Source organism: Crotalus tigris, unplaced genomic scaffold (genome assembly GCF_016545835.1).
Source record: "Crotalus tigris isolate CLP2741 ecotype Arizona unplaced genomic scaffold, ASM1654583v1 scf7180000017726.370058, whole genome shotgun sequence".
NCBI classification, from domain to species: Eukaryota; Metazoa; Chordata; class Lepidosauria; order Squamata; family Viperidae; genus Crotalus; species Crotalus tigris.
Window position 1 is genome coordinate 172,038 of NW_024096594.1, and position 22,868 is coordinate 194,905.

General features: G+C 44.9%; 1 protein-coding gene across 4 annotated transcripts in view; it reads right to left on the reverse strand.

The window, feature by feature from the left end:
• The window catches only part of ITGA7 (integrin subunit alpha 7), a 74,542-nt gene that overhangs the window by 44,785 nt on the left and 6,889 nt on the right, over positions 1 to 22,868 (reverse strand). The window lies entirely within an intron of this gene.

Sequence of the window (22,868 nt, forward strand, 5' to 3'; positions counted from 1 at the left end):
TAAATACAGGTAGTCCCTGACTTACAACAGTTCCTTTAGTGACTGTTCAAAGTTACAATGGCATTGAAAAAAGTGGCTTATGACCATTTTTCACACTTATGACCTTCGCAGCATCCTCATGGTCATGCGATCAAAATTCAGATACTTGGCAATTGATTCATAGTCATGATGCTTGCAATGTCCCGGGATCATATGATCCCCTTTTGCAACCCTGTCAAGCAAAATCAATGGGGGAAACCAGATTCACTTAACAACTATGACACTAACTGAGTGGTTCTCAACCTGTGGGTCGGGACCCCATTTGGGGTCGAACGACCATTTCACGGGGGTCGCCAAACAACGCAGTCCGCCATTTTTCCCCCTTTTCCTTAGCTGTGCTACTCCCTTTTATTCTATTGGCTTTTGAAAGCCAATAGAATAGACTCTCTTGAATAGAGTCTAATTCTATTGGCTTTCAAAAGCCAATAAGAATTGTCCAGGCTGTCTCTGCCCTGCTGAGCCCACCAAAAGTCCAATTCTGCAAATGGTGCTGCACCAGTTGAGTAGTCCTCGACTTACGACCGGTTGGGGGTCGCGGCATTAAAAAGGTTGAGAACCACTGCACTAACTTAAGAACTGCAATAATTCACTTAACAGCTGTGGCAAGAAAGGTTGTAAAATGGGGCAAAATTCACCTAACCATTGTTCCACTTAGCAACAGAAATGTTGGGCTCAATTGTGTTAGTAAGTTAAGGACTACCTGTTTTGTCCAAATCACCTGGAAGACATCTGAACTGATCCATCAAGCTTGTCCTACAGGGCCTGAAGTATAGTACAAATTTGTTGTTGTTGTTGTTAGCTGCGAAGTCGTGTCTGACCCATTGTGACCCCATGGACAACGTTCCTCCAGGCCTTCCTGTCCTCTACCATCTTCTGGAGTCCATTTAAGCCCCTGAACGCTACTCACAGCCTTCCTTCAGATAAAAGCATACAGACCTGTAACCTTAAATGAGCATCTTCAAAAAAACATGACAGAGGAGTTGTAGCTGTTTTTTTTTTATACTTTATTAGCAATGGTTCACAAACTTAGATAAGATTCTGAGCCAAACCTTGCTTTATGTTGCTGTCCTTTCACAAGCCAGCAGAAGTTATCCAGGGACCAAGACTTCTCTCTTTCACATTGAATAAAGTATAAACTGAGAGATCTCCGTACAAAGCCCACCGCAATCCAGAATCAATTCAATAACCCTAAACACACAATATTCCCAACTTCTCATCTGTAAAAGGGAATTCTGCTTGCAAAAAACACTATTGAGACAATCAAGAATTGCCATATGTTGCACAAGCACTCTTAAACCTGGATGGCTAGTTAAGAACAACACTCAAAGAACAGGTGGAAAAACTGGCCTTTCTCACTTGACATCAAACTGTTTGCCTAATCAAAACCATAGCAAATCAAGAGATACAACAAGCAAGTCACGCCTTTAGGAAAACTCAACACAAGATAGGGAATTTCAAAGCCACAGAAATATTCAGTGTTAAATATGCTTTCAGACGGTTAACCAAAGTATTTAGCTAAAATACTGATTTCCTGGAATAGAGGAAATTGCTAGAAGTCATGACAATGAAATTACAAGAATTTAATGGAAAGTGTGTGGCTGCCAATTTCTTCACAGAGGAACACAATTCTCCACTTTTCACAGACTCTGACAAGCTGATTCCCAGGTGGTCCTTTCTCTGTTTCTATGTGTCGCATGCTGATGGAGAAGGAATCACCTCTTTTTAAAAAGAGAAAAAGTTAAGGTGGAATTAGATTTATGATGGAGTTTTTCAACCAACAAATTCCAGTTAACATTTCACACTAGCCAAAATTCAGTACACTAGTTAAATCTCAGCTAAAAGCCAAGGGAAGGAAAAATTGAGACGTGCAGAGACATGGCCTTGTAGGAAAATAGTCAGAAGCCATTACAAAAACAACAAGGGGTTGTTTATGAAAAGTTGTGGATTGGGGTACAGAAGGATTTAAAGAATTGGGATAACTTACAGTTATCTCTTATGGGTAGAATTGCAGTTATTAAAATGAATGTTCTACCAAAATTTCTTTTTTTGTTTCAAATGTTACCTATCTTAAAGAATGAACTAATTTAAATGAATGGCAGAAAGGTATTAACAAATTTATTTGGGCAGGGAAAAAAACCAAGGGTAAAACTTAAAATTATGCAAGATTTTCGTGAGAGAGGTGGACTCAAGGTACCGAATTTGAAACTATATTATGATGCTGTGGTTTTAACATTGATTAGCGATTGGATGAATTTAACAAATGTAGAAATTCTCCATTTGGAGGGTTGGGATTTACTTTTTGGATGGCATGCCTATTTAATTTTTAATAAAAAAGTGGATCGGGTTTTTAAATCTCATATTATAAGGATTTCTTTGCTTAGGGTGTGGAGGAAATATTATAAAAGTGATTTTAAAATACCATTATGGGCTATACCTTGGCATGCGATAGAGGGGATAAAGAGAGGAGTCAAGATGGATACGGTTTCCTATACACAACTACTTAGATGGGATGGTCAAAATTGGCAGTTAAAATCTTTGGAAGACTTAGTACATGTAAACATTACTTATTCATGGTTTCAATACAGACAAATAGTGGATAGATGGAAGACGGATCGTAATATGGGTTGGCTTAGAGAAGATGAAAAGCTTTTTAAACAAGTAAGGGATCAAAGACCAACTCATATTAAGAGGGTTTATGGGGTTTTAGTTGAAATGGATTCAGAATCTGAATTAATCAAAGATTGTATGATTAAATGGGCACAAAATATTGGTGAACCAATCCCATTGGATACTTGGGAACTTATCTGGGTGAGGAATGTTAAATTCACACAAGCGCAGAATTTAAGAGAGAATTTTTACAAAATGTTTTATAGATGGCACCTTGATCCACAAAAAATGTCTATTATGTACCCTGATCTACAGCCTAAATGTTGGAGATGTGGTTGTTTGGATGCTACTTATTACCATATTTGGTGGTCGTGTAAAAATATAAAAGCTTTTTGGATTAAGATATGGTGGAATATCCAAAGAATCTTTAGAAGGAGGGTTAAATTCACCCCACAATTATTTTTATTAGGTATTGTTATTGATTGTGATGCTAAGGAAGTCATATTGATGTTAAATTTGATTACAGCCGCAAGGCTGTTAGTAGGACAATATTGGAAGAAGGAATCTTTGCCTACTTTACAAGAGTGGTTCTACAAAGTTTCTTTCTTGGCGGAAATGGCAAAGATTTCGGCTTTCTTAAAGGAGCAATCTCAAGAGAAATTTTTTGTTATATGGAAAAAAAGGATAAATTTTATACAACATAATTTGGATATGGAAAAATATCATTTAGCTTTTTCATAGTTTGTATAGATTGTTTTCTCTTTTCTTTTTCCGTCTTTTGTTTTCTTTTCTCTTTCTTTTATTTTTTTTATCTTTCTTTTTTTCTTTTTCTTTCTCTCTTTCTTTTTTTTATTTCTTTTTTTAAGTATTTTTTAAATGTTTATGTTATGTATATCTTATTATTAATTATCTCATAAGTTGTAAAAGATTTTTTAAAATTTTAAATAAGCCTATATTCAGTTCTGGGAAGTTTGGGGAGGGGGGGTGGGTTTGGGAGGGATTGGGTGAGGGTTGACTTGTAAAACCTTTAAAAAATTTTCAATTAAAAAAAAACAACAACAAGGGGAGAAGCAAGTCCTGGGAAAGAAGATAGTATTAGGAAGAGACTCCAGCTGGCTCCTGCTTGATTCGATTTATATGCTACTAAAACTCTCCTTGTCATGACCTTTAACTGGGTGAAAAATTGCATGATAGGGCAACCATTTTTAAACTAAGGTATCTCAAATGGGCTAACTTACAGAATGTAAGCAAAATCCAACACCCGTGACTCTTGAGATAATGAAATTTGAGAAAATTATGGGTGCTTCAGGGTTACTGGCTGCTGCTCTGCTGCTGCTATAGGTGTGTGATCTTCATTTACAACAGGGGTGTCAAACTGCCGGCCCATGATGCGTCACGCAGAAGCCGTGCCACCCCATTGCCGGCAATGGCAAAACAGTCCCGATACGTCACCCAATATCACATGACGTCGCGAGTTTGACATGTCTGATTTACAACATTCCATGACAGTTTCCCAGTCAGTCTAACAATCCCTTGCTCCCTTCCCCACCCAGCAGCAGCCACTTATCTGATTGCTGGTAAGGGAAGCTTTCTGATGTCCCTGCCATATTCCTACAAAAAAACTCAATGGGGCAGCCAGTCAGAAGTCAGAGGTTGCTTCCACTGCTTTTTTGCTTTTAATCATCCTATTTTTCTGTTTAGGTAAGGAAATATCTCCAGAATAATGAGGTATGAGTTGTCTGATAAGATACGAGAGGGAGGAAAGGTAAAACAAGCAGACTTACAAGATTCAGTTACTATAACATCACAATCAAGTAAAAGTAGATCTTCCTGAGGAGTTAGTTTCTTGATCGTTTGTCTCATTGCACTGACAAGACAAGTTCAACAAATTCCCCATTCAACATTTTCTTGCAGGAAAAACAGAGAGATGTGAAATGTTTCTACAAATTTTCCTGAGCAAAGGCCATCTCCGAAAGCTTACATTTGAGCTATGAGCAGGCCTGAGTGCTTAAAAAAAGCTTATCAATGGAATCCAAAACATTACTAACTTCATAGAGTCTTCATACGTTGGGAGGAAGCAGAAGTGGGCTTGAGTTTCCTTTAAAGCTATGTGGTTGGACAGACTAAAAATGGCTTTCATCCCCAAAAAAACAAAACAAAACAGGACAGAGGGATGGATTAGGTTTCACCAAAGGCTCAGATTCAATCCTTCCAAGTCAATTGGGCTGGATTCCAGCAGAGACAAGGCTAAGTGACATCACGATGTCACTGGAGTCCCACCACAGACCTCACCTACTGTTTTGTGGAAGAGGATATGGAGACCCATCTTCCCCAGTTTAACAGGACAAGCTGCTGCTTCTAACATATATCTTCTCCTCCAAGATCAGCTGAACAGTTTGAGTCTCCCAGCAGAATCTTATTGGGGAACACACTGGGTGGCACCTACTTCGTCTGTCTCTTTCTTCCTGTGTGAAAAGGAAAAATGAGATACAGGGAAAGCTGCCCTGCTTCTGTCAGAGTTCTAGCAGTAATGCCAGCAGGGTCTGCGTGTGTGTGTGTGTGTGTGTGTGTGTGTGTGTGTGTGTGTGTGTTGCGAAAGGAACGGCTTTAGGGATACAGGAGCTTTAGGAACATGGGGAAACCCACATCCTGCTTACATTTCAAGGAACAATTGCAGAATAGAGATATAAAAAAAAAAATCCTAAATACAATTTTCCTATCCAGAGCTGTTTAACTGTATTTTCCCCATTTGATACCATCCAAATGTTATTGATACTCCAGCTTCCTACAACTCTGGGAATTGTAGCGCCAATAGCCCTAGAGAGGGGACCAGATCATAGAAGACTGTTTATGGGGTTTCATTGTCTTCTCCAGAGAGGATGAAAGCTGAATCAGAGCAGTGTTATGACACAGTTGCATGAAGATGTAGGCCAGATGGATAAGCCTTTGGAATTTGGCTGGAGCTTGGAAGCACTCTATTAAATTCAGGAGAACCATTCAACTAATGTCCATCCCCCTTTTTAAAAAATGAATCGACTTCAAGAGCTAATAGAAGTATAAATCTCACCCAGCAATATGCCCCATTCTAAAAAGCTACTTTGCACAATTCCTTCTATCATCAGCAATCTATTTGGAAGAAAGCACTGCTGATTTAGAAGGTGCCCCTGCTTTTTACAAACCGAAACTTCAAGGAGAGGGGATGGAGTTAGCTTTCCCAGAAATTCTCTAAAGGTTATTTGATGGTGTGCTGAAAATCCTTAAGAGTCCGTTAGCCTCTGTTTCGTCGCATAAATATACTTCATTTGCTGGGAATACAGAATGGCTATTAAATCAATTTGTATTTAATATTTGATCATGGAGAACATATGGCTATAATATGCATGGCAATAATATGTATGTGGTGTATTACATCTCTCACACACACATCCGTCCTCCCTTTTTCTTTTTCTTTCCCTTCCTTCCTTCCTTCCTTCCTTCCTTCCTTCCTTCCTTCCTTCCTTCCCTCCCTCCCTCCCTCCCTCCCTCTTTCTTCTTTCCCTCTCCTTCCTAATCTCCCTCTCTTCCCTCTCTCCTTCCATCTGATTTATAACAGAATAACAGAGTTGGAAGGGCTCTTAGAGGTCTTCTAGTCTAACCCCCTGCTCAAGCAGGAGACCTATATCATTTCAGACAAATGGATGTCCAGTCTCTTTTCAAAAACCTCCAGTGATGAAGCACCCACAACGTCTGAAGGCAAGTTGTTTCACTGGTTTATTGTTCTCACTGTTAGAAACTTTCTCCTTAATTTTAGGTCGCTTCTTTCCTTGATTAGTTTCCATCCACTGCTTCTTGTCTTGCCTTCTGGTGCTTTTCAAAATAGGTTGACCCCCTCTTCTGGGTGGCAGACCTTCAGATTTTGGAACACTGCTATCAAGTTGCTCTTACAGTATTCTTTCTTTTCACTAGATTAGACATATGCAGTTTTTCATATGTTTTAGACTCCAGCCCCATAATCATCTTTGTTGCTCTTCTCTGCACTCTGCCCTTCCTTCCTTCCTTCCTTCCTTCCTTCCTCCCTCCCTCCCTCCCTCCCTCCTTTTTTTCTTTCCCCTTTTCCTTCTTTTCTTTGATATTATGAAGGGCTCTATAACTTTATTTGTCTTGAGGACCTCCAGCAGCTACTAGGAAAAGTTCCCCTGTCCTCTCTCACTGCATCCCCAGTTTCAGCCAGCTCCAGCTACCCACTCTCAAATGACTTTTTAACATCAAACTGCAATCTGAAGTCAATTTTTTTTTCTCTGCTCCAACTCTCAATCTGGATTTGGCAGAATTCACAAGCACATTAAATGTCGTTTGTTAAAGCCCAGATGGTCCAGCGAGGAAAGATCAGGCAATCCTATCTGACTATTAACAATATTAACAAAGGGGAGTCAATAACCATTAGCTGGTAATGCCATGCAAGCAAGCTGTCAAGCCCCAAAGGCTTGCCATATGAACGGGGACAGGGGGAGCACGAACAACAACCCACCGGGCCGAGAAGCAGCTGAGCAGTGCACCGCCACACCCCACAGCCGCACCAGGCGAACTTCCTCTGGGCGGACGTCTCCACGAGATGCACGACAGATGCCAACGAAACCTGGGATATTAGTGGGAGTTCCCGAGGGTCACCTACGGCCTGCAGAACGGACAACGACGGGCGAGCCGCCTCGGGCTAAGGGGAATGCGCTTCGGCGGGAGAGCAGGGGGTTGTCTCCTAGCCACCAGGAAGTTCGGCAGGGCGAGATTAGCGGCGGGCAGCAGACGCGCGGATCGGACGCACGGACAGCGGGGCGTGGGGACGGAGCTTCGTCGGGGAAAGGGAAAGCACAGGGAAGGGGCATAGCATTTATCCATCTCAAACGGATGTTGGTTTGGGATGGGGGGCGGGGCCGCAGGGTGGAGCACGCCGATATATTGCGGTGGAAGGAAATTATTCCCAGTGCTGACTTTGTCTCACTTGCATAATAAAGAGCTTGTTGGGTGTCAGCGTGTGCCGGTCTTCTTTGCTTCATGCTACAGATGATTTTGGATACGTTGACATAAAGTCAGCACTCCCTAACTCTCCAGCCTCCAGTTCCCGCGTACGGTGGACGGCTACGGTATGGCGGAGGGAAAGCAGGGGGCCGCCTTGGTTGAGGGAAAGGTGGTGGCCGATGGGGTTGCGGATGCTGTCCTGGCGCCGGAGCCGGCGGTGGCCCAGCCAGTGGTGCGGCCGAAACTGTTACAGTCTGCAATCTCGGGACTTGACGTGGGGGAGACAGGGGCCGCTAAGCCACAGGAGGAGTGGTGGCAAAGCCCGGCGGTAACTGGACTGCAGCCCGAACAGCTCCTAACGCCAAAGCCGAAGCTCGGTCATTCGGGGTGGAGAGAGAGACGCGCCACCATAGAGGACGACGAAGACTGGAGCTATTCCACGGCTCCGGGCCAGGAAACCATGGATATCTTGCGCCATCGGTTTGGCGAAGCAAGTTACAAGGGTGCCGCCAATATGTGGCAATCGGAAGGGGAGGCTGCGGGGCGCACCCCCTCGTCTAGGTTCCGCCTAAGCAGTCCACGGCTGCGGTTGCCTAATCCCACAGGTGGGCCAGGCGTTATGGGACTCCCTTCGAGCGGGCCGCCGGGTCAGACACACCCAACCCAGTCGGGCGGGCCCAGGAATGTGGCAAGAGGTCCGACGAAGACAGGAGGTATGGAACAGCAGAGCTTCACGGCCGGACATCCAAACATTGTGCCAGGCCAACCCCAGGAGCTGTGGGGGCCAGGATATCTATGGGGGGTTCCCCCTATTCCGGTTACCTTTGATGGTAACCCCGACCAATTGGCAATGTTCCTGGGACAGGCCATAAGCCACCTGGACCAGTTTGCACAGCTATATGTCTCCCAATGGGCTATGGTCGGTGCCATTACTGCCACCTTGTGCGGAGAGGCGGCCGCGTGGGCAGCCGACCTATACAGTGACCATGCCCGGGAGTTGGGGAGTGCGGGGCTGTTTTTGGACGCTCTGCATGGGAGGTTTGAGGACCCCACCCGGGCACAGAGGGCCAAGGCAGACCTGCTGGCGCTCCAACAGGGGAAACACCCGGCCATCGAGTACATGCGGGAGTTTCGGAAGTTAGCCGGCCGGTTGCAGTCTTCATGGCCGGAGCGGATGTTAGTACATCAATTTAGAGCAGGCCTAGACCACGACCTTCGGCAAGCCTGCGTATACTGGGGTGTGCCCAACAGACTGAGAGACTGGTTCAGGGTAGTGGTCGAACTTGAGGCAGGCCTGAAAGAAGTATATCGAGGGTACGGGGACGTTCCGCGGCTGCGGCGTCCCGGGGATAGGCCTCGCAAGGGAAGCCAGGACCAACAGCGGGCAACACCAAAGCCACCAGGGGCGTCAGGAGCAGCCGGCTTTCGATGTTTCCGCTGCGACCAGCCGGGCCACCGCGCAGCCGACTGTCCAGCACCCAGCCCCCGTAAGGCCGCAGCAGTTGGTAGAGCCACGCCCATGAAGAAAGCCACGGAGAGTTCGAGGGCGGTTATCCAGCAGCCAACTCCAGGGGCGAAAACAGGGTCTCCGGTTATGCCAGAGCCTACAGCCGGGGCACGCTACCAGCCGGGGGACGAGGAGGACAGCCCTGACGAGGGAATGGCCGACCCAATGGTGAGTGATCCCATTAGTCCATTCCTCCTCCCTATAGTCCTCACGAGTCCGGTGACGGGTGTACAGAAGGCGTGTCAGGCCTTGATCGACACCGGGTGTACACGATGTCTGATGAGTAGAAAGGTAGCGGTGGATAGTGGGTTCCGGATATATCCATTGCCACAACCAATACGGTTCGAACAAGTGGACGGGTCATTGTTGGGGGGGGTCCCCGCGACCCATGTGACGGAACGGGTACGCATGGACCTAGGAGACCATTGGGAGGTGTTGCGGTTCATTGTGGTGCCCATTATGACGAAGACGGTCATATTGGGGTTGTCCTGGTTGGACAAATGGACCCCAACTATATGGTGGGAAGGGGGGTACCGTAAAGTGCGTCTTGGGGTGGGTCCAATACCAGGGACAGGTGGTAACGAGGGCCAGGTTCCCAAGTGCCCGGGGGTAGCGGCGCAACTCCAGGAGTTGGGAAGAAAAGTACCATATCCCGAGGAATACAGGGATTTAGCGGCAGTCTTCAGCGAGGAGGAGTGTAATCACCTGCCCCCTCACCGGCCGACGGATTGCGCTATAGAGCTATTGCCGGGGGTTAAGCTCCCGAAACCCCGGATGTACGCTATGACATCACCAGAGGTGCAGGAACTCCGTAGATACATTGACCAGAACCTGGCGCGAGGGTTCATTCAGCCTGCCAGGTCCCGGATAGCGGCTCCCGTCCTTTTCAAAGAAAAGAAGGATGGTTCATTACGCTTATGTGTCGACTTCCGGGGGTTGAATGCAGTATGTGTTGAGCATGTATATCCCCTACCCCTAATGAAGGATTTATTGGCACATTTGGGGACGGGCCGCATATTTACCAAATTGGACCTACGGGAGGCGTACTATAGAGTACGAATTAAGGCTGGCGACGAGTGGAAAACGGCGTTCAACTGTCCGTTAGGCAGTTTCCAGTTTCGCGTTATGCCGTTCGGGTTACAAGGGGCCCCCGCGGTATTCATGCAGTTAATCAATCAGGTGTTGCATGAACACCTATACCACAGGGTACTCGTGTACCTAGATGACATTCTAATATATACCGCAACAAGGGAGGAGCATGTCAGCCTGGTGCGGCAAGTACTGCAGAAGTTGCTAGAGGCCCAGCTTTATGTGAAATTATCGAAGTGCGAGTTTCACCGGGAGCGATTAGATTATCTGGGCTACTGCATCTCGGGGAGCGGGGTGGAAATGGATCTGAGCAAGATGCAAGCAGTACAGGAATGGCAAGCGCCCCAGACTAGACGCCAGCTGCAAAGTTTTCTCGGGTTCGCGAATTTTTACCGCCAGTTCATTCCATCGTTTGCAACCGTGGTGCATCCCCTCACGGAACTGCTGCGGACGAAACACCTTGCGGCGAGGCCTCGCCCGAGCCAACGGCTAGAGTGGACCGTGAGTTGTCAAAAAGCGTTTGAGTCATTGAAAACGTTATTCGCTAAGGAGCCCGTGTTACGCCACCCAGACCAGAGTACCCCTTTTGTGGTCCAGGTGGACGCCAGCGATGTGGCGGTGGGGGCGGTGCTGTTGCAGAAGAACAATGGGGGAGCGTTGCAGCCATGTGCCTATACGTCGCGTAAATTCACGAAGGCCGAACGTAGCTGGACCGTCTGGGAGAAGGAGGCCTTCGCGATCCGCTGGGCTCTGGCAACGTGGCGGCATTTGTTAGAAGGGGCCAAGCTGCCTTTTGAGGTGTGGACAGACCATAAGAACTTGGAGGCGCTACAGACCCCGAGGCGCCTGGCCCCCAAACATGTCCGATGGGCCCAATACTTCAACCGGTTTAAGTTCACACTGAGGTATGTGCCGGGGGGGAAGAACTTTTTGGCCGACGCATTATCGCGGATGCCGCAGTACCATAGCAAACGGGAGGAGGAAATACAGGCACTGATGCCTCCTTCTCGGCGTGAGACCGCTGAGACCGTAAGTCACAGGTCTCAGGTAAGCGAATTAGAGGCCATTAGGACTGCCTTGCTGTCGGATGCGTGGGCGAATGAGCATTCGGGATGGTTGACTAATCGGGACGGTGTGGCATGGAAAGGGGATAGGATATATGTGCCCGAGAGCCTACGCCCCTCCGTTCTTCGAAGGTGTCATGACGCTAAACAAGCGGGCCATTTTGGATTTTTAAAGACCCTGCATTTAGTACGACGACAATTCTGGTGGCCCAAACTGAAAGTAGATGTGGAACAGCATGTAAAAGGGTGCCACGTGTGCGCCAGCGCGAAGCCCCGGGTGGGGAAGCCCATGGGGTTATTACAAACGGTGGCCGATCCGTCTCGGCCGTGGGAAGAGATCACCATGGATTTTATTGTAGAACTACCCGACAACCGGGGCTACAGCGTGATATGGACCGTGATAGATCTCTTCTCCAAACAGGCACATTTCATCCCATGCAGAGGCCTGCCATCAGCGCGATGATTGTCACAGTTGTTTATTCAACACATCTATCGGCTCCACGGCATACCTAGGAGAATAGTGTCAGATAGAGGGGTGCAATTCACCGCGAAATTCTGGAGGGAGTTCGTTCGTTCGCTAGGGTCATCACAGGCGTTGAGTTCAGCATATCACCCGAGCACCAACGGGGCGGCGGAAAGGGCAAACGCCATGGTGGAAAGGTACCTCCGGAGTTATGTGTCATTCCAGCAAATGGATTGGGTGGACCTATTGCCGTTTGCTGAAGTGGCATATAATAATACCGTCCACAACAGTACGGGGTACACCCCATTTAAAATAGTGTATGGTATGGAGTTTAACCCCATTCCCGAATTGTCACCAGAGGTGGCCAGCGGCCAGACCCCTCAAACATGGCACTCCAAGATTGCAGGGCTGTGGGACCGGGTGAAGGTAGCACGAAGGAAGGCCGAAGCTGCTGCCAAAATCCAAGCCGACAAAAAACGGGCCGAGCATAAACAGTTCAAGGTGGGAGACTGGGTGTATTTAGCCACCAAATATCTACGCCTGCAAGTGCCATGCAAGAAGCTGGGCCCGAAATATGTGGGCCCCTTCCAGATCCTCAAAGTGGTTAACCCAGTTACGGTTCAGCTACGGCTACCCGCCTCTCTAGGCAAGGTTCACCCCGTGTTCCATAGTAGTCTACTCAAACCAGCACATAGAAGTCCCTACGCTGACGGGGCACCAGGACCGGTCTCCGGGTCCCATTATGAAGTGCAGGAGGTCCTAGACTCACGAAAGCGATATGGTAAAACCCAATACCTCCTTCGGTGGAAATGCTACCCGTTATTGGACGCAACCTGGGTGGGAGAGGAGGACATAAAGGCACCTAACCTAATTCGGACGTTCCACCGTAGGCACCCGGATAAGCCGGGGCGGAACAAGTGTAACACTGTGGATTCAACCCCTTTCCTTTCTTTTCCAGGGGGACGCGTGGTAGAGGGGGCCGCATGTCAAGCCCCAAAGGCTTGCCATACGAACAGGGACAGGGGGAGCATGAACAACAACCCACCGGGCCGAGAAGCAGCTGAGCAGTGCACCGCCACACCCCACAGCCGCACCAGGCGAACTTCCTCTGGGCGGACGTCTCCACGAGATGCACGACAGATGCCAACGAAACCTGGGATATTAGTGGGAGTTCCCGAGGGTCACCTACGGCCTGCAGAACGAACAACGACGGGCGAGCCGCCTCGGGCTAAGGGGAATGCGCTTCGGCGGGAGAGCAGGGGGTTGTCTCCTAGCCACCAGGAAGTTCGGCAGGGCGAGATTAGCGGCGGGCAGCAGACGCGCGGATCGGACACACGGACAGCGGGGCGTGGGGACGGAGCTTCGTCGGGGAAAGGGAAAGCACAGGGAAGGGGCGTAGCATTTATCCATCTCAAACGGATGTTGGTTTGGGATGGGGGGCGGGGCCGCAGGGTGGAGCACGCCGATATATTGCGGTGGAAGGAAATTATTCCCAGTGCTGACTTTGTCTCACTTGCATAATAAAGAGCTTGTTGGGTGTCAGCGTGTGCCGGTCTTCTTTGCTTCGTGCTACAGACGATTTTGGATACGTTGACACAAGCCATATAATTTCTAAGTATTTTCTCCTGTACCTACAATGGCTATCCTGAATTCTTCTCTGCTCACTCATGGGAGCAGAGTGAGAGACAAGAAGGCACCCCAAAAATGTACCTCTGCTCCAAAATGCATGGGAATGTGTGGATGTCAAATGACAGAAGCAAAGAAAAGTGCATGTTAAGGGCAAGGCTGGATAAACAGAACTAATAAATGGGTATTTTGAAAGCATCACTGCAGGAGGCAGCAGCTAACAGGCTTTGGGTGATTTAGGCTGAATAGGGTTAGCCCTGATTAGTATTTGGATGGAACCACCAAGAAAACTCAAAACTGCAGAGTAATTGAAAGAACATCATAAAGAAGGCTGCAACAAGTCATTTTGGCATTATTGCTAAAAATGTCCATGAAGTCATCCAGAATCCAGCTTGGTATGAAGGAAATTGACTTTATCTTGGAAATACACAGAGTTTCCTATTTAATTAGAAATGTTCACATGTAAACACAACAGTTTGATCCATAGTATTTATTTTTTTAAAAAATCCTCCAGACGGACTGAGCTCTTCGTGCAACTGCATACTTGCAAAAGGTACGAATTTGCCCGTTGCATTGTAAGGGATCCTACTACACAGCTGTTGGATTACACTGTTTCATTGTCACTCCTTATTGCCTTTTATGACTGCTTGAGCTGTCAGCATTTTACCTTTCCTGATTGGTTGGAGAAGGAAGTTCCTGCTTCCAGCCAATTCTGGAGTTCTTGAAGCATTTTCTGCAAGGAATTCCTATTTCATTCTCACACTATAGATCAGGATTAGGGAAGAGGATAGTTAGCAACAGCAAGGTTAGGCCATGTGGAGAAGTGGAAGAAAGAGGGGGGGGGAGAGAGAGAGGGAGGGAGGGAGGGAGGGAGGGAGAGAGAGAGAGAGAGAGAGATGTAAAAATAAACAGGAATTCACTCAAAATAACTCAGCACCCAGCATGTCCAAAAAAGGAGGAGGGCCAGAAATATTCATGCAAGATTGTGTGTGTGCGCGCGCATGTTCCTCTGAGTATCATCAGTGACTGGCCAAGGCAGGGTCACAAAGTGACTGAGGCACTGAGTAAGCTTTTTCCCAGGGAAGAGCATATCCAAAATCCACATCCGATACTCTGGATACTTTTATCCATTTTAGAGTTCCCACATTCAGATTCCTTCCTTCCTTCCTTCCTTCCTTCCTTCCTTCCTTCCTTCCTTCCTTCCTTCCTTCCTTCCTTCCTTCCTTCCTTCCTTCCTTCCTGAAAAAATAAAATGAAATAAGTAACACTGAGATCAACATGTATGATGCCTCTTTTCCGCTTCTAAAAGAAGTCAACCCTACTTGTGGCCTATCACAGAAAATATTACTACAGTAGTAAATATAGTAATGGTACTCAAGATGTTTGACAGACAGGCAGTAGACAGATGTTGATATAATAGTATCATGAAAAGCAGCACCTTATCATGGTGCATAACTTAAAGTGGAAAATTACCCTTTGGATTTCTTACTTGAGGTGCCAAAACAGGAGGCCTCTTCTGCCAAGACCTCCCCCCCAATAAATAAACCCCGCTATCCTGCTCTGAGTCTTGCCTAATTCTGGCAGCAACTCTATTAAAAAAGTACCGTCCTTCTCCAAAAGGTCACACATGAGTGAACAAGACAGAATACAGGAGCCTCTGCCACAAATAACTGCTTGGGACAACAAGCACAAGGACAATCCAAAATAAGCAGAGACACGATAAGAATTTTGCTCAGCTCTGGCTTCTCCAGGCACCAGCTTCCCAGTGAACAAACGAGACAGAATTGGAAGGCACCATTTTGTTCTATCCCCCAAAAGGTAAGGAGGCAGCATGGTTTGATCCTGGAATAGGGAGATTTGCACTTGTTTCCCAGCACGTCTCTCTTGCTTCTGACCCAAAAGGATGACAGAAGCCCTATAGATATCACTCCATTAAGCACATCACGGATGAGACTCAGTCACATGCACTCTCCCAGGTAGGCTAATGTATCAGATAAAAGCAAGGGAGCATTTGTACCTACTTGAGTATTCAACGGACTGTTATAGGCCAGCGAATCAGAGGAGAGTTCATGGTAAAGTGAAGCTGATCGTGCAGAAAAATAGCAAATTTTTATGAACAGTTGAGCGGTCTGGTACAAGGGATGACAAAAGGAGGAGCACTATTCCAGTCTCCAAGGCCTGTTGGAGCGCTCTGCAGAGTAGGTCTTAGTAAAGGAGAAATTATTCATTTATGCCAAGTTCCTGTTTCATTTTCAATCCCTCGTCTGAAGTCTCTACAGACCCATTCAAGGATGAAGAATGTGAAGAACGTCTTGGGATGGGCAGGAAGGTGGGGAGCAGATATAACAGGGAAGAATTATGTAATGATTGCTCTCCTATCCATATAACTAAAATGCACACACAGACACCAACACAAGGAAACCTCGGTCCCCCGAGCTGCTGTAGTAAGGACAGCATTCTTGCAGGGAGAGAAAATGCCAACGCCCCTGTTTGATATCAGTGCTCCAACCCCAGAACAAGAAGAGATGATAAGGCAGGCGAAAGCTTGGAGGGCAGAGGAATAACACTGATCCAGGTGGGAAGGCCAGAAGAAGCTTAAGCCTAAAAGGAAGGAACTGTGTTACAGTACATGCAGGCTATTGAGATGTGCTTATGGAAGCAGCTGGCAAGTTCCTTTTCTTCTGCATACTACCACGGCTCTCACAGGCCTAGTCCTTCACACTTTGCCTTCACACTTTGCCTGGCTGAAGCTAGTTTAGAGTGGCAGTACAGGCAGGAGGTTCACAGCAGCGTGGGCAGGAGACTGGACAAAAGTCCCTTCTACTACCAGAATCAGAGTCCTGCCTGCCAGGAAGCCAGCAAACACCATCCTGGAATCTCTGTGGGTGCCTGACTGACTCTGACAGCCAACCAACAAAGGACTCACACATAGATCTGGGAATACCAAGGTGCCCTTTCAGTACATTCCTTCCACAACTGCCAGCTCAGCCTCTGAGTCATAATGAATAGACTGTGGGCACTGGCCAAGCATGCCACCTTTTGTGATTCAGTTGTTGATTGACAGGTGTTCCTTTAGATCTCAAAGAAGCGACAAAGCCCAAAACGAACTGAAGAAAATTTGCTACTCTTCTATTGAATGTTCCTTGTCTCTTTTTCAAAAAAAGAGTCCTCCAGGCGTGCAGGGAACTCATCTTCCCTTAGGAAACACAAAATTTAAATTCCTGCACACACAGCCTCCTCACTTAAGACTGTGGCTTCTACATGGACACCCAGTGATCAAGCTCTCCTTCAACACGACAGTCAGGAGATGCAAATGTGTAACAGGAAAGAAAGTGGGAAAATGAAAAGTTGGTCCTTTACCAGCAACCACTCATTTGATCTGTATGGACAGATAAAAATGTTTTCTCAGGAACAGATCCGACGTTTTACACGTACTATAGAAGAGTTTAGGATCTATCTCCAGGAATTAAAGAAGTTTCTGAAGTCATTTCCGAAGATTTGGGTATTTTTTCATATAGAAACTGAAATAAATTCCCCATGAAATGTTTTTCTTTTCTCATGGTACAACAGTATAAATGCAACCCTAGAGAACAATCTAGTGCTGGATGGACAAATTCTTCTGAGCCTAACTTACAGCACTATGTATTTGGGGGTGGGTGGGGGGACCCAAAGGATCACTTTTTTTTTTTTTACCGTGAAACTATCAAGTTACTAGGGATAAAGAAAGGCCACTTTAGGCACCTAGATACTTAAAACTGGTTGCATCAAGCAGACTGTGCTCAGCTGGGAGAGGGAGTTGCACACACTCTCCTGTACTAAAGGAAAAAAACGTAAGAGGTTTGTAGTTTGTGAGACTATTTGTTATATTTGTCACGGCTGGATTTATTCCAGAATAAATAATTCCAAATTCCTGTAAATATGGATACATACTGTCCTTTTGTAGAAGACCTTTCATCTAGGATTATAAATGAGCTGGTTTATATGCGTGTATTTATATTATGTTCACTAGTTATATAAACTGGATGAGGCTGAATGTAACAGCTGAGTACTCATAAGTGCACTACCCCGTATTAGGATGGGAAGGAAAGGGACTCTTTCACCTTTCTGGCCAAAAGTATAAAAATACTAACTGTCCAGAGTGGTAAATCATGAATGGTAAAATATAACAGAACCACGATGGTTATTTTTCTCACACTCCTCTCCCGTTGCTCCCTTACACTGCGTTACATTTATGGTCATTTTAAAATCAGCATAAGGATTCTATTTATCCATTGCATACCCAGAGGTCTTATTATGGCCTGGAATGAAAGAATTCCCATCTCCATTTGGATTATTGATTTCAGCGGCCTTTGCATAATTGAGGAGTTGAGGGGAAGGGGATGGGGTGGGGGTCTGGCAGTTCCCTGGGAAGGAAATATAGCAAAGAAGGGAAGGAAGTAGAAACTTCCCAGCTTATTTGGATGGGAGATATTATTTCACATACAGACCCCCAGAGACTCTCAACGAAGGCCAGAATAGAGCATTTGGAGCTAAGTGGAGCTTGGGAGGAAGGGAAGAGAGAAAGGAGAACTGGACTTGGATGTCATTGCTCAAATGTCCAATTAGTAATTCTGGGTGCAGTCAGTGGCTCAAGCACTTGTGCTATAAATATTCATCATTACCTCCATTTATTCTCTACAGTCTCTTTCAGGACTATTAGGCCTTTGGCAGAGAGGCTGAGTGGGAAATAAAATTGATCAAGCCCTCATAATTTTCTCACACAGAAGGAAAAAAAAATACAGTATGGGAAAAAAAACCCAGACAATTAAATACGATTATGTACAGACATTTAAATGTGATTATGACCAAGCATCTTTTTTCTGAGAAACTGCAGTTGGTGGTGCCCGTCAAGACTTATAACTGGGCAAATACATAATGAAAGAGGTAACTGTGTTTTACATAACTTCCATGCATTGTCTTGCGCCAATGAACATTCTGCATAGGGAGATTGTAATGCCTGAAGAAGCCTTGGAAGGTCAGTAGGTAAGAATAAAACTTTTTGTGGTCTTATCTTAGGGAACAGGATTACAGAAATGATGTTGGAATTATTCTCCACACAAGGGCAATGTTCTTACTAATCGCCTTGAATTCAGTTGGCAAGGAGATACATAAGGGTGGCATTGCTATAGCAAACTCTTTGGACTACAACAAGTGATGTTTATACCCTCATGATAATGTTTCTGCACCAAAATAATTGAGGCTGGAACAGAGAAGCATTTCCCATGTCTCTCTCTCCCATCCTCAATTTCTAGGGTTATACGAATATCAGTGTTTTGGAAATCAAAATGAATTTGATGGAGGAGATCCATAATAAATCTCCCATTAAGAACACCTGTAATTTCAAATGTGAATTCCACATATGGATTTGCTATACTAAATCAGATAATTACTGTAATTTAGTATTAGCAATACTGGTTGAGTTCACATATCATGGCAGAATATAATGCGGTCTAATTGTTGTTTAATGTGAAGTGTGTGATATTGACTCTCTGAGACCTCAAACATAGGTTTTTCCAGCCCAGAAAAAATTGCTGGAAACCGAACCTGGGATCTTCTAAGTCAAAATATATTATTCGTTATCTGTTACTGTATGTTTGCCAGGGTAAGGTAAATAATGTGGAAAAGAGAACTTTAATTTAATTCCCCTCTCTTTCCCCCTATACATTTGCATCCCCTGATTGCACTGTTCTGTATAACACTGAAGAAGCACTTAATTGCTTGAATGCTCCTGCAGAATAAATCTCTGTAGAACTATTGAGCTGAACAATATAAATTAAATTAAAATTGCCTTGCACAAGATCACCGGCAATGTGTTTATCTTTTACTGATGTGAAAGACAATACACAAGGATATAAATGGCTTGTAGGCACATCTGTAACTGTGGTAGAAAATATTCAAGGTACAACAGTACAGGTAGTCCTCAACTTACGACCACAATTGAGCTCAAAATTTTCATTGCTAAGCCAGACAGTTAAGTGAATCATTGCAGTTGTTAAGTTAGTAACCTGGTTATTAAGTGAATCTGGCTTCCCCATTGATTTTGCTTGCCGGAAGGTCTCAAAAGGGGATCACATGATCTCGGGGACACTACAACTGTCATACATATATATATACATATACACCACTTGGCAAGTGTCTAAATTTTGATCACATGACCATGGGGATGCTGCAGCAGTTATAAGTGTGACCAAACAGTCCTAAGTCACTTTTTTCAGTGCCGTTGTAACTTTGAATGGTCACTAAATGAATGGCTGTAACTTGAGGACTACCTATAACAGGAATATACATGAAGAGCCTAATGCTCTGTGGTGGGATCAAAAAAATCATCATCAATCATATCTGACGAAAAGTATGGCCAAAGTATGAGATAGAGCCCAAAGCAACCGAGGCACTGGAAATTTGCACGTTGTCAAAGAAGGAGCACTGCCAACTAGTCTGAGACAGAGCAGCCTTCCCAGCTATTGTCCACCAGATTTTTTAGACTATGCCATCCTGAAACTTTGTCAGAAGGCCTGGGCTTGACTCTTGCCTGCTGCTCGGAGACTGAGGAAGCTCTTTCAAAGCAAATGTCTGGATGACTTAATCAAGATTTTTCTAAACTATTTTTCTTCGGCAGGAAAAAAAATCCACTTCCTATAAGAAGATCTAGAGATGTTATACTAATGTGTGTGGGTGTGTTGTTTGTTTAGACTGAAGCTTGGCACAGGCTAGTAATGATCTGAGTTAGAGTTGCAATTTGAGTTAGACTTGGTAGCATCTAATCGTTTTTCACTGTTGATTTTTTTAACAATGGAAGAAAAAAAATTAGTTATTGTACAAACTGTAATAAAGAACAGATAGGGTTAGAGGTAGCTGGGATTGTTGCAGTGAAATTCAGTACTCGCCTCACGCCACTTCTGATAGGGCATCTGCTGATTGATGTGCCTGCCCACCAATTGAAATATGGTTGGGACTCTTTCTTGAAAGCCCTGCATTTACCATTATGGCAGCCATCTATGTTAAAACTGAACAGCCCTCTCTCAGTAGAGGGGAAGGGCTACAACATCATCTATCTCCAGTCTACAACACGGTCCTTTTAGCAGTTCCAAGAAGGCACCACTCAGGTGACTTTGAAGACACACATAAGCCTCCAAGTGGCCTCAATGACTCTCTAAAAAAATGCAAATGACCAGCTGTCTGCAAGGAGTATAAATCCTCCCATTCCCCACCATCCAGTCAGAGCTGAAGAAGCTTCTTGGATGAGAAGCAAAACGTCTTTAAAAAAAACCCAAATAAGTCCAGTTGCCTCTTGAAAAAACACCTTTGGGATAACCGTGACCTGGACGACTGAGAATCCGCATAGACATTAAGGCAGTAGCATGTTGTTATCAACACAACTGCACAAACCTGTCTAAAAATTTGTCACAAATTTGATTTGACTTTACTAGCTGACCCAAAAGAGAAGAGGGCATTTTGATACAAGCACTACAAATGCAGAATTTAGTTCCAGGGAATGCAAAGCATTATTCGTTATTCAGGCTTTGGGCTACATTTGTGCTAGTCGCAGCGTTTCTCAACCTTGACAATTTTAAGGCATGTGGACTTCAACTCCCAGAATTCCACAGCCAGCAACATGCTGGCTGTGGAATTCTGGGAGTTGAAGTCCACATGCCTTAAAATTGTCAAGGTTGAGAAACACTGTGCTAGTGGCTCTTCATTTCTGGCAATTCTGTACTTCAGTGTGTTGCACTACAATGATGTTCTACTGTTATGCTTTCAGCAGTTTTTTGGATTTAAATATGCAATTTTTAAGAGGGGTTTTTAGTGAACAACAGCATCATTATGAAATACTTATTTTCCCCCTCAATGTACAGTACTACTGTGTTTTTTTTAATTTATTGTAAACATTTTTTCATTAATTGTTAAAAATAATTCCAAAATAGGAAACAAAGAATATATAGGTTATAAACCCCGTATCTGGATAATAATAAATTACTGCAACCTAATATATCATAGCTATCTTTCTCTGCATGGAGCAGCAACTGCAGAGGGAAAAGGCAATTATCTAGAAATTCTACTGGCCAGTATCATAGAAGCAGAGGGAGCTAACAGTGAAGCTCTGAAGAGAAGAAAACTCACATCTTACATCATTTTGAGCCAAGGCAAATAGATCAGTATCTGCTGCAGACCTCTGGGTGATTTACAGTAGAAGAGGAAAGGCTAAATAGAAGAAAAAGCGAAAAAAAAGCATTTTCACTTCCTAAATGAGCTGATTGAAATCAAGAAAGTTTGGAGGAAAATAATAATAAGGTCATGTTGTTAGGTTGAGCTTGTTTTTCAGAGCCACCTAAGGTTTGGCTATTTTATTTCCACCATCTGAAAGTTATTTTGTTTTCTACACCCGGTACGTTTCATTTGAGCTTGGAGGAAAGTTGCAAATCTGTAAAGACAGTGTTTAATTGCAGGACATAAAAATCAAAATGTCGTGGTTCCGACAGATGAAACTCTTCAAAGAACTTCCAGGCATTGTTTACCTTAAAGAATCTTTATTTGAGTAGCATAGCATCGGCACTAAAGCCAAAATCTGGATTCCCCTCCCCTGAGCACATAGTATCAAAGCACAATTCCCTCCTCCAATTAACAGTCATAAATCACATTCTCCAATTAGTTTGAAATGCAGGCTCTCCCTCCAGTTCTCCAGCCCAGGCCAATTCTTATCATCTCTTATTTCATTAACCTTGGTTCACACACTAGGTTCAGTATTATTATGTCTATCTGAACTCTCATGCACATCCCATCCCCAGCATCATCTAACTCTAAAAGTAAAACATAAGAAGAAAACGGTTGCATCTCTAACTGTTGTCAAAGCAAAAACATGCGATGTTAGCACCATTGACATAGGAACTGAGAAGAAGTGAGTGAGAATGTCTTCCAATGGAGAAATGGAGCTACAGCATCTCAATACACCAGCAGCCAAACCAATCCTACATTCCCCCCCCCCCATCTGCAGATCTCTTTTTGGCTACACACAGCAGCTGGAGGCAGAAATCAATCAGTTCAAGCTCTCCAACGCCACAGACCTTGTGGGAATGGGGAGGTCTGCAGTCGCTTTCAGACTGGTAAAAAATCCTCACATGGATGTGTTTGGGGAGAAGTGTGTGTATGTGTGTGGGTGGTGATGGTAATGGACTGACATTATCTGAAATTTTCCCAAGCTCATCCAAGGCCAAAAAGACACAATTTAATCCATGAATTGAAATGAAAGCATGAGATCAGTCAGGGAAAAAGAGTGTTTGCGTTCTCCGCATACAGTATATTAAGGTTCTCAAAGGATGGAAGAGCTCAGAGAATCATAAAATGCATTGAAAAAGAGGAAGCTGCCGCTACCCCTTAACACAACTAGATGTGTAATTCTAATATACTTGTGGGTGGTGGTGGTGGAACGGAAAGCAAAATTGGTTCA